An 11292-nucleotide genomic window follows, 5' to 3' on the forward strand; every position below is an offset into this window, starting at 1 on the left:
CTGTTTGGCGGCGAAGAACAACGCTGTTCCACTTTCCAATTATAACCCAAGGTTAGTGGAGGGGGAGAACACCTTGCCGGCGACGAAAGAAGGCATCTTGGCCGAATCTTCAATGGATTTGCGATTAGGGTTTCGCCGCCGATCATGGCGACGTTAATGGCGGAAACCAGGCGACCAGTCGTCTTCCCGGATTCAACTTCGACGAATTTCTCACCCTAGCATATAAGGTGATCGATCAAGATGATACCCACGCCATGGCTGCATTACAAGATCTGAAACAGCATTGGGGAGTGAAGTTTGGTGGCGGAAACTCATGGGCGTCGGCGAAAGAGACAGCAGTCGACGACATCGTCACTGCTATTTTTTTTAATTTCCACATTGTCGCCACGTCGTCGCCACGTCATCGCCACGTTGTTGTTTTCAACCAATAAAAACAAAGCCCCCAATTTAAAAAGTCACGTGAGGGCCACGTGACTTTTTCCGGTGACTAAGGTAATTTTCCAACGAAATGTGTACCAAAATTGAGCTTTTTTAAGTTATAGGGGACTAAAATAGAACCCTAGTAAGTTACGGGACTAAAATGAGAATGGCCTGAAGTTATGAGACTAAAATTACCTTTAATCCTATATATATATATATATATATATATTCATTCAGAGGTGTAAATGATTCGAGTCAAACAGAATACATTATTGTTCAAGCTTGTTCAAATTATTATCGAGCTTCAAAAATTATGTTTGAATTTGGTTTGATTATTATTCTAGTCAACCTCGAACGAGTTTTAACTGGATCTCAACTTGAGTAATTGATATTTTTAAGTATATTTACTATTTTTGCACTAATCGAATCGAGTTCGAGCCGAGCTCAAAAGTTACGAAAATAATTTTTTTTGTTCAAGTTTGGTTTGCTAAATTTAACAAATCGAATTTAAAAGAGTTTTTATTGATCAATTTCAATCGAGTATCAAATAATTTGATTATTTTTTCGGCCCTGTATGTCTATATATTCAAGCTAGGGCTATATATATCCTATTGGACTTAATTAAGAAATAAATTAAACCCACAGGCTTCGGCCCTGTATGTGTATATATTCAAGCTAGGGCTATATATATCCTATTGGACTTAATTAAGAAATAAATTAAACCCACAGGCTTGGGCCTTCATGAAATTAATCAATCAATTCTTGAAAACCCAAATGGAATTTATTTGATCTTATCAAATAAATCCTAGCCCATAGCCCAATTAATTAATCCATCAAATAATTAAGCCTAACTCCATTTATTTAATCTCATTGAATTACCGACTCAAAACTCTAATTAATTTATCCTATTAATTAGTTTGTCCAGTTCAATTAAAATTGATCTTATCAAATTAATTAGACCCAATCCAAATTTAATTAATCTCATTAATTAAATATTGGGCTTCCCTTAATATGAGTTCTTTCATTTAAATGATCACATCATTTAATCTCTCAAAGTAATTTAAACTCTTTAAATTAATTCATTCTTTCTATAATTAATTCATAATTAATTCCACTACTTCCTTGAGTAGTATTTTGTGTCTGTAGGTTCACCCACAACTAGACTTGAGCTTGTGCAAATCATTAGTGCTACTAACAAGTTGGGATTTTTTTCTTTTAATCTTGCTGCATGCAGCAATGATTTTTTTTTAATATTATATATATATATATATATATATATATATTGCATGTTGCATGCTGCAACGTAATTGAAGGCTGCATGCTGCATCGTAAAATTAAGGTTGTATGCAGCATGCAGCTTTAATTTAATGCAGCATGCCTCAAGGATGTATATATATGTGCCCCCAAAGTACGCATCTTCATCTTGCAATTGGCGAGACTTGCATCTTGCAATTAGCGATACTTGCAATTTTTCTAGCATTTCAAACACATTTAAATTCCAATATTTGGAAGCCACAATTTGAAGGTTTGTTTTATAATTTTGTCAATTTAGTTTCTATTCTACAAGTAGTAATGATTGTGATTTAATCTCTTGCAGAAATGTCTTGAATGGAAGTTATTGTGTATTTTGGGGCCGAAATTTCTCACGATGGGTGGACAGTTACCTATGATCGGATGCCAATTGATTTTATGCGGGTCTCATGCCCAGTGACATTCTCAGTTTTTGACAAGTTATATCAAAAAATTCATGTTGATAGTAACAAATTTTTATTAAAAGTTTACGCTACACATATAGGGCAATACATGGGGCATATAAAAGAAACTCCCATACAAATTCAGGATAATGAGAATTTAGCATAATTCTTAAACCCTGATGTTGGTTCTCCTATGATGGAAGTGTACATCGAAACAGAGCAAATTCTTCATAATGATAACTCACCTATGATGAATCAATAGTGAGGCGAATACATGAATACAAATGCCGACCTATCTTCTCGTCTATTAATGAAGAATACTTTGCAGGTGCTTCCACTTCTGCTCAGGCTAATTATTACCCTGAGTTGGTCACTGTGACAGCAGGACTTTAAAATATTGGAATTCACTGCACTAGTGGAAACTCTTCACAAAACCTGCATGCGAATGAAGAGGAATTGTCTACTCATGATAATGTTGACGCTGACCTGAGGCAGACTCTTTTGCCAATTTATTGGATCATAATTCTAAATCGGACGAAGTTGAATTTCCGATATTACCTGTGGACCCCGAAAATGAGGTTGGCATAAATATCATGAACGAGACATTGACCTCTAATCCACAAGGTATGTCATCATCACACCACACACCGACTGAAATACCTGCCAGATACAGATACTAATCAAATGCTCTATCGGTCTATACATTTTTTTGCTCGAACATTTCCTAAGATACCAACTGATTCAATTGATGTCCGACATTGAAGTATGCAAAATTTTATGATAATAACAAAGGCAAACTCGATGTGGGGATGGTGTTAAAAAATAAAGAGCATTTGATGAGTGTTGTAAAAGATCACTCGGTAAAACATGCAACCGCATTAGCATATGGAAAGTCGTATGTAAGCATAGCACACCAGTATACATATCAGTTCTTTCAAAACCCAAATATTTTCCATACCAAAAAAATAATTAACTTTTTAATTAATTACTAACATATATATATATATATATATATATACTTTTGCAGAAATGTGGTGTAAATGGATGCTTCAAGGTATACATAAATCCAAAATTGGTCGTTGGTTGATCACAAAATATGTTGGAGATCACACATGTGTTTTAACTAACATGACTTTGCAACATTGTAATTTGGATAGAAGTTTTGTTGCCTTCTTACTATTGGGACAAGTCAAATGCGGCCATGTATACAGAATATAGAATGTCATCCAAATTGTGAATGGGAGTTAAGCGGAGCATATGTAACCAAATACGTATTCTGGGCATTCAAACCATGTCTTGAACGGTTCCAATTTTGTCAAAAAATCATCAGTGTAGATGGAACTCACTTGTACACCAAATACAAACATAAAATATTGATTGCGGCGACGATGGATGATAATCAACAGGTCCTTCCTCTTGCATTTGCTATTGTTGATGAAGACTCATACCTATCTTGGAAATGGTTTCTACAGATGGTGAGCAAACATATTTTGAACGGGGTGACTGGAATATGTCTTATTTCTGACCGCCATGCGGGGCTCATGGGAGCAATAGATGACATTCCTGACTTTGTTCCTCCTTGCAGTGTGCATCAACTTTGCTTGCGGCACGTGTGTTCAAACTTCAACAAGCGTTTCAAAAACGTAAAATTTAAGGACCTTTGTTGGAGAATTGGGTCGAAATATCAAACTAGAGAATTTAATCGCATTATGGACGAGATAAGAAATATAAATTCAGAAGCATGCGACTATCTGGACCAAATTGAGAAAGAAAAGTGGACAGCTTCTCATGATGGCGGCTGGAGATGCGGTATTCTGACAACCAATATGTCGAAATGCATTGATGGAGTTTTGAAGGGAGCAAGCACGCCTACCCATGACAACAATTGTTGAAATGACTTTTGATCATACTATCCATTATTTTAATGAAAGGATGAAGAAAAGTGATGTCATGATAAGCAACAATCAACCTGGACAGACTATGTATATAAGTTATTCCAACGTCGGTTCGAGCATTCTCTAGAGCATACGGTAACCAGATTTAATCAGTTTGATCAATCCGCCTCAGTGGTTATAAGACGATATCATGGACAGGGATATAACACTCATGTTCTCAAAATTGGCAAAGGGTTGGAATCCCTTGCTCTCATGCTCAAAAAGTATGCTGCATATAAGCTTAACACATAGCAACACTATAATTTAATGTCTTACACAATGACATATTCTATGGCTTTCCAACCTATAATGTCAAAAGAGTATTGGAATGTCCCAGAATTTTAATTGATCCACGACACTACTATACGCACCCCTACTCGTCCGGCTCGACAGCAATCTACTAGAATTGCTAATGAGATGGACTGGCCCCAAGCACGTGCAAGACAACAAATTTGACAAAGTCAAGCTCCATCGCAGCAAAATAATGTGCCAACACCAGGTCGCACACGCCAAAATAATTGATCTAATACTGCAGTGTATCCTTTTATTCTTTTATTTGTATGTAATTTTCAAATTTTATTATGATGTTAAAAATTAATTGAGTATTAACATATTCTTTATTATTGTAAATTTTTATATAAATTCAAAATATTATAAAAATTTAAATATTAATTAATTATCATATCCTACTTATATAAATAATATCAATACATATATACAATTAACAAACAAAATATAAATATATATATATATATACACAATTAACAAAAAGAAAAAGAAAGAAGTCCCTAGTCATTAGTAGCATTAATGATTTGGTGCCGTCCAATTTTTTTTTTTTAAAAAAAAATTCGTTAATAACACTAACAACTTCCATTAAATTTGCAATTCTACTGCTTTTACGATAGATTTGTAATTTTTATTTATAATATTTAACTAAATAACTCCCTCACAAATCATTTAGCTTCGAACCTAACGACTGCTTTACAATAACCACTTGAACAGATTCATAAAAAAATAGGCAAATATTTAAATGGAAAGTGGCATTTAAAGATTGCATGCCAAACAATATTATTCAATTCATGTACATTTGAATTTAATTTATTTTATCAATTTTAATTGATTATTTATTTTATTATTTCTATCTTATCTATTAAATAAATATAATAAAAAAATTTAAATTCAAAGTGTACTTCAAATTGCTAATAGCCACTTTATGACCATCATTTGATATTAAATTTACCTTTTCAGTGTGCTTCTGAAAATAAAAGGTCTGCATATGTTTCTATTATTATTAAAGACGTGCCTTTTTGTGTCAATATGTCATTTTTTCCTAAACATTATTTTTACCAAAATTTATACTCTTTTTTCTCGTTTATTAACTTTCAATTTTCTTATTCTTCTAAATTAGGGGTGTAAATGAGTCGAAATCGAGCCAAGCTTAACTATTTTTGATCGGCTCGAACTCAATTTTATTCTTCATAGCTCGGGCTCGGGCTCAACGAGCTCTTCTGGTTCGAACTAATTACTACACATGCTTAAAAGTGAAAAATGTGACAAATGTTAATTATTACTAACAGCTATTAGTCGTTGCTTCTGCAAGTGAGGTCAAAATATTGGCCGTAACGAAAAATTATAGTAAATTTTTTTACTATAATTAAAACCATGGTAAATTTTCATTACTCGTGCTAAAAGAAATAATTTTTTGAATAAATTTTATTTGACTGCTATGGATAGTATTGATTTACAATAATTTTTAAGTCGTGGTCGTTAAAATACAGAGAACAATTCATTTTTTTTAGTGCAACATTTATTTCTTCATTATTTTTCCATATTTTTTTTAAAAACATTATCAATATTTCCAAAAACCAAAAGATTTTTGCAAACTAGAGTTTATATATTTGATTTTATTTAAATATATATATAAATAGAATTATAAGCAATAAAAATCAAAATATATAAGAAAATAAATGGAAGCAAATGAGTAGGGTCTTTTACTCTTAGGCATCCTGGACTGGGTGATATGGACAAAACTATACCAGCAAATCCAGCTTTGGGTTTGAGTAATATTGGCCCAGTATGTTGGGCTGGCCCACTAATAAATCCATTCTGAAGTGGGCCACTGATGTTACAAGGCCTCATCTAAAATGCATAAATTCCAATTTCACTAAATATATACTAATATCTATATCTATACTATATAAAAGAAAACGCAGTTTTTTTCTCGTAAATGGCGGTTATGACACTGCAACATCAATTTTATTGTCATACCAATAATACCCCTAAATTGATTTTCTTTTTTTTTTTTTCTTTTTCAGAACTATAATATGTTGGTTTATATATATATTTTCTTATTCATAATATATTTTAAAATATAAAGTATTATTTATTATATGCACGGCGGCTAGTAAAAGGAAAATACCATCCACACTCACAAACGTCTTGTACTATTATTTTGTAAACTTATGTCCCAAATTAGTTAAAATTCACTGAATTCGTTCATATTAACAAATAAAATGAATGAAAAAAATCTGTATTTACCATCGATTGACTTATTGTTGGTCAAATAAATTTTTTGTGACTAACACTAACGTTGAAGATATATCTCACCATATTCATTAATGTATCAATATGTATTAGGGTGATTTGATTATAAAAATATTTAAGTGATCTATAAAAAATCAGTGATAAGTCAATGGGGATACGTAAATATGATTTTTCAACCGTTCTTTTTTTTTTTTTTCCGTTAATATCATCAAATTCGGTGAATTTCGACTAATGAAAGGATTTATTTGTTAGATGAAAGCAAACATTAAGGGTACTAAATCTATTTTAAATCATATTATATTTTTTTATTTTAAATTCATATATACAGAATATGTATATATATATTTTTTAAATACAATACGTTATGTTAGTTTTATATATTAGATGTGTATATATATAATAAATAAAAGGTTAAATTACATTTGTGATCAATTTTTCAAAAATACATCTGCCTCTTGTTTGTCATTAAATATTTTAGGAATAATTATATTTTCCTTCTTGAGATTTGGTGTAATTACACGTGAATTCTTTGTGGTTTGTTTATTACATCTAGCACCCCTAAGGTTTGCTTTCATCTAATAAATAAATCCCTTCGGTAGTTAAAATTCATACAATTTGCTGATATTAACAAAAAATCTAAATCAAAATTGAAATTTACCCTCGATTGACTTATTACTGACTTACTGCATGTCAAATAATTCTGTCTAATTATACTATCATTATAATGGTGAAGATATACCTTCTCTCATACATGAATGTATGGAGACGTCAATACAAGAAAAATAATCAACTTCTATGAAATAATTTGATGCTAAAATCAACGTCGAGCTAATTAACAAGTAAAATTTTCATTGCTAATTTATATTATTTAATATATCTTTCAGAAAGTTCGTAGCTAAATTTGTAGCAAGTAAATTTCCCTTGCTAAATTCATTAGCAAGTAAATTTTTTGTATTAGATAATATATATTAGCAATGAGAGTTTTGCTTGCAAATTATCTCGACACTAAATTATGTTATTAAACAATTTTTTTGTAGTGTATATGAGGGTAATTTGATCATAAAATATTTATTTGACCAGCAATGAATCAGTAATAAGTCAATCGGAGGTAAATATAGATTTTTTTTTATTTTTATTTTGTTAATATCAATAAATTCTGTGAATTTTGACTAACGAAGGACTTATTTGTTAGACGGAAGCAAACCTCAAGAGTGCTAAATGTAATTTTTTAAATCATAGGGGATTTACATGTAATTACACAAAACCTCATGGAACGGGAGTGAATATTTTAAAATGTAAAAAGTTTTTCTTCAAGTATTCCTTTAAAAAATTCAAATCAAAACTTACTAAATATAGAATGCACTATTACAACAAGGGGGCACACATGAAATATTATCATAAATTAATCTAAAAACATTCACTTATTTAGTTGGGAAACTAAGCATAAAATTGAAAAAATCAAATATATATAGGGTAAATTATAATATATTTTTAAAAAATTATCACAATTATAAATACTTTTTTACTGTTTGAAAAAATATAAATATTCTCTAAAATTAATAGTTTTCTAACAAATACTCTCTCATGATAGCCCATTATAGGGGTGTATTTGCTAGATGGTGGATACTTGCAATTTTTCAAACAACGAGGGAGTAATTATAACAAATCCTAGGAAAGTCAATTATAATTTAGCCAGTATAATCTATATATATATAACTAGTGATTCACTACAAAAGAATATATATATATATAATCTTTCTCTACAATATAAATGACCACGACTTAAAAATCGTGCTAAATTAGTACTATTAACAATGGTCGCACATATAGGTTTTGATTGCCACATTTTCTGTGGAGACTATTTTTTTGGGTAATTTAATCTCGCCGCTCAATTCTCAAAAATAAAAAAACAAAAATCAACACGGTTAATCAATATTTACCATATTTCTTTATCTATGGTCAAAATATTCACCATAATTTTAACTATAGTTAAAATTTTGGTCTCCTTTGAAGAAACAACGTCTAATGACCGTTGTGAATTCGTAATTTATTTGCCACAATTTTATTTTTTTTTAAATTTCAACCACAGTAATTAACTGCGGCGAAAATCATATTTATTTTGGTATATATGATGAATAAAAGAATGTCCTTTGATATTCTTGAATATATATATGCTCCACCACTAGATTATACTTTGAGTACCCCTAAATAAATCAATCAATCCTGTTTATTAGTGTAGAAGCCCCACAACAGATTTGTCCCAACTTTTAAAAGCACAAACTTTCAACTTTTTAGTTTAATTCTAACCTATTGATACCTTCACTAACAAAATTTTAAAATTAAATGTCAGAAAACACCCAAAAATACGCCAAAAACCAAGTTTTAAACGATCCTCACCATTCATCGTGTGGGCCCAACATCATCGATGGTGCTGATCAGCCAACGCTATATCTCATTTTGTGTTTGAGTAGGACTGAAAGACAATTTATTCTTTTTGTGATTTTGGTTACAGTACTCTATCACTCGTTAGATTTAGTCTCGTAAATCACAAAAAATTTATAATATTACTCACGATCATAAATTTCGTTAAATATTTCATAAAGGCGGCACGTGATTTATACGTGCGCCGTTAATTATGTAACTGACAATTAATTTAACGAAGCCACGTGCTCCTTTAAATATTTAAAGAAATTTGTGGCTGAGATTAAAATTACAAGTTTTGATAATTTTTGGGACTAAATCTGACAAATATTAAAATATTAAGTACAAAATCACAAAAAAAAAAAAAAGAAGAAAAAAGTAAATTATTACGTATATGAACCTTTTCTTGTTTCCTCCGTGACCTAAAGTTGAATGCCTGTGTGTAAAGTATATGTATATGATCACTACATAATAATATACCAAGAATTCTCCACACCATTAGTGGAGAAAAGTATCTCCTTTTTCTCCTCCTTTTAGGACACAGAATTTTCTATTAAGGATTTCTTTCTCAATGGAACTTTGAAAAAGTTAAGGAAGTAGAGGCTTACATGCATTTCTGCTCCATAACTTAGTTTATTTAGCATTTTTGTCTTTTAACTTTTAGAATGATTTTATATTTTTTTAGTTTTCGCAATTTTAGTGTTTTTAAGGTAGCATTTCGATCTTGTATTTTTTTAATTTTCGTAATTTCAGTTCGTTTTTTGTCGGACTTTACCCTTCTTGCAAGTGGAGGCGAACTTAAGAGATGATACTCTAAAAAATTAAGGAATAAAACCCCAAATAATTTAAATTATGGAACCAAAACTGTATTTAATCCAGGAGGTAGATGCCCATGTTTTCTTCTAACACATTAATGTTGATCTCTATTATTAATTTCCCAGAAAGGAGGGGAGGGCGGTGCCTTCACTTTTAATGGCTTTGGACTGTTTAAGGATGTTTTGATAATTGATGTACTAATGGGAATTAAAAGATAGAGTTTGAGTAGAGGTTGGGTAAGTTGGGAGCCAAAATGTGAAAATTGTTGTGCCTTTCCAAGGAAGTATATATTTTGAGCAATGAACTTGGATCATTACATCCCAATCCACTTAGCCTCCCACTCTATATACTTTATATTTGTTCTATAAATGATGTAGTGATTGGACATATGGCTTTTTCATGGAAATTATTATTATTATTTTTTTTTTTAAAGGGCTTAGAAGTAGCCTACAATATATGTCATATTGTCTTTAGATGTACATATAGATAGTCTTGTAGATGTATAGGTTGTTTTTTTTTTTTTTTTGGTTTTTGGAGGAGAAATGGTAATAAAAATAATAATAACTATTGATATAAACGTCTACTTAGCTGTTCGGATAGTCGAGAGAGATAATCTTTTGATATACTGAAAAATTCTATATTTTAGATTTAGTTAAAAGAAAAGCCCACACGTCATATGCTTTATAATTGAACTGCAATTTTTTTATTAATATCGTGCACTTTTTTAAAAATTATATTTTTTTTAGAAAATAAATACAAGAATAACTATTGAATATAACGTATCTATTTAGTGTTCAGAATCTACTACATATAAATAATTTAATAAAAAATAAATTTTGGTGTTAGAAAAAAATTCAATATATAGCATATATTTAATAATATGTGGTGGTGGTTGAATCACTACTTAAATTTCTTGTATTTGTGAGAAAGGGGAACCAAATGGGCACCTTTTGATTGATTGGGGGGGAATTGCTCCTTAGCCATATTGCTATCTATCATGAAAAAAGCAAAACCACTTTCCCATTATTCTTCCTAAACTACACACAAAGGGGGAGTGTAAAGGAAGGACTCAAAAGTCCACTTGCTTTGAGTACAAGAAGCCACCAACACCTTTTTTGGGGAGGGTACAACTTGCATGGGTGGGTATATTTGTTTGGTGGGGTGGGGGGGGGGAGGGGGGTGGGTGTGATTTCCTATGATTATACTTGAAGTCTTGATCCTGATGGTACGATTAAGTAGGAAAACTTTTTATTCAAATCAGATTTGGACAAACTAAATTAATTACATGTCAAGTGTGATACACTTGTCACGTAATTGATCATTTTTTTATAGTCATACATCAATTATATGACAAATGTATTATACTTATCGTACAATTAGTTTCGATCTGATCAAGCCCAGTTCGAATTAGAATTTTTGAATAAGTATATACTCATACATGTATAAAAGTGAGTGGAGGGTAG

This window comes from Sesamum indicum, linkage group LG5 (genome assembly GCF_000512975.1).
Source record: "Sesamum indicum cultivar Zhongzhi No. 13 linkage group LG5, S_indicum_v1.0, whole genome shotgun sequence".
NCBI classification, from domain to species: Eukaryota; Viridiplantae; Streptophyta; class Magnoliopsida; order Lamiales; family Pedaliaceae; genus Sesamum; species Sesamum indicum.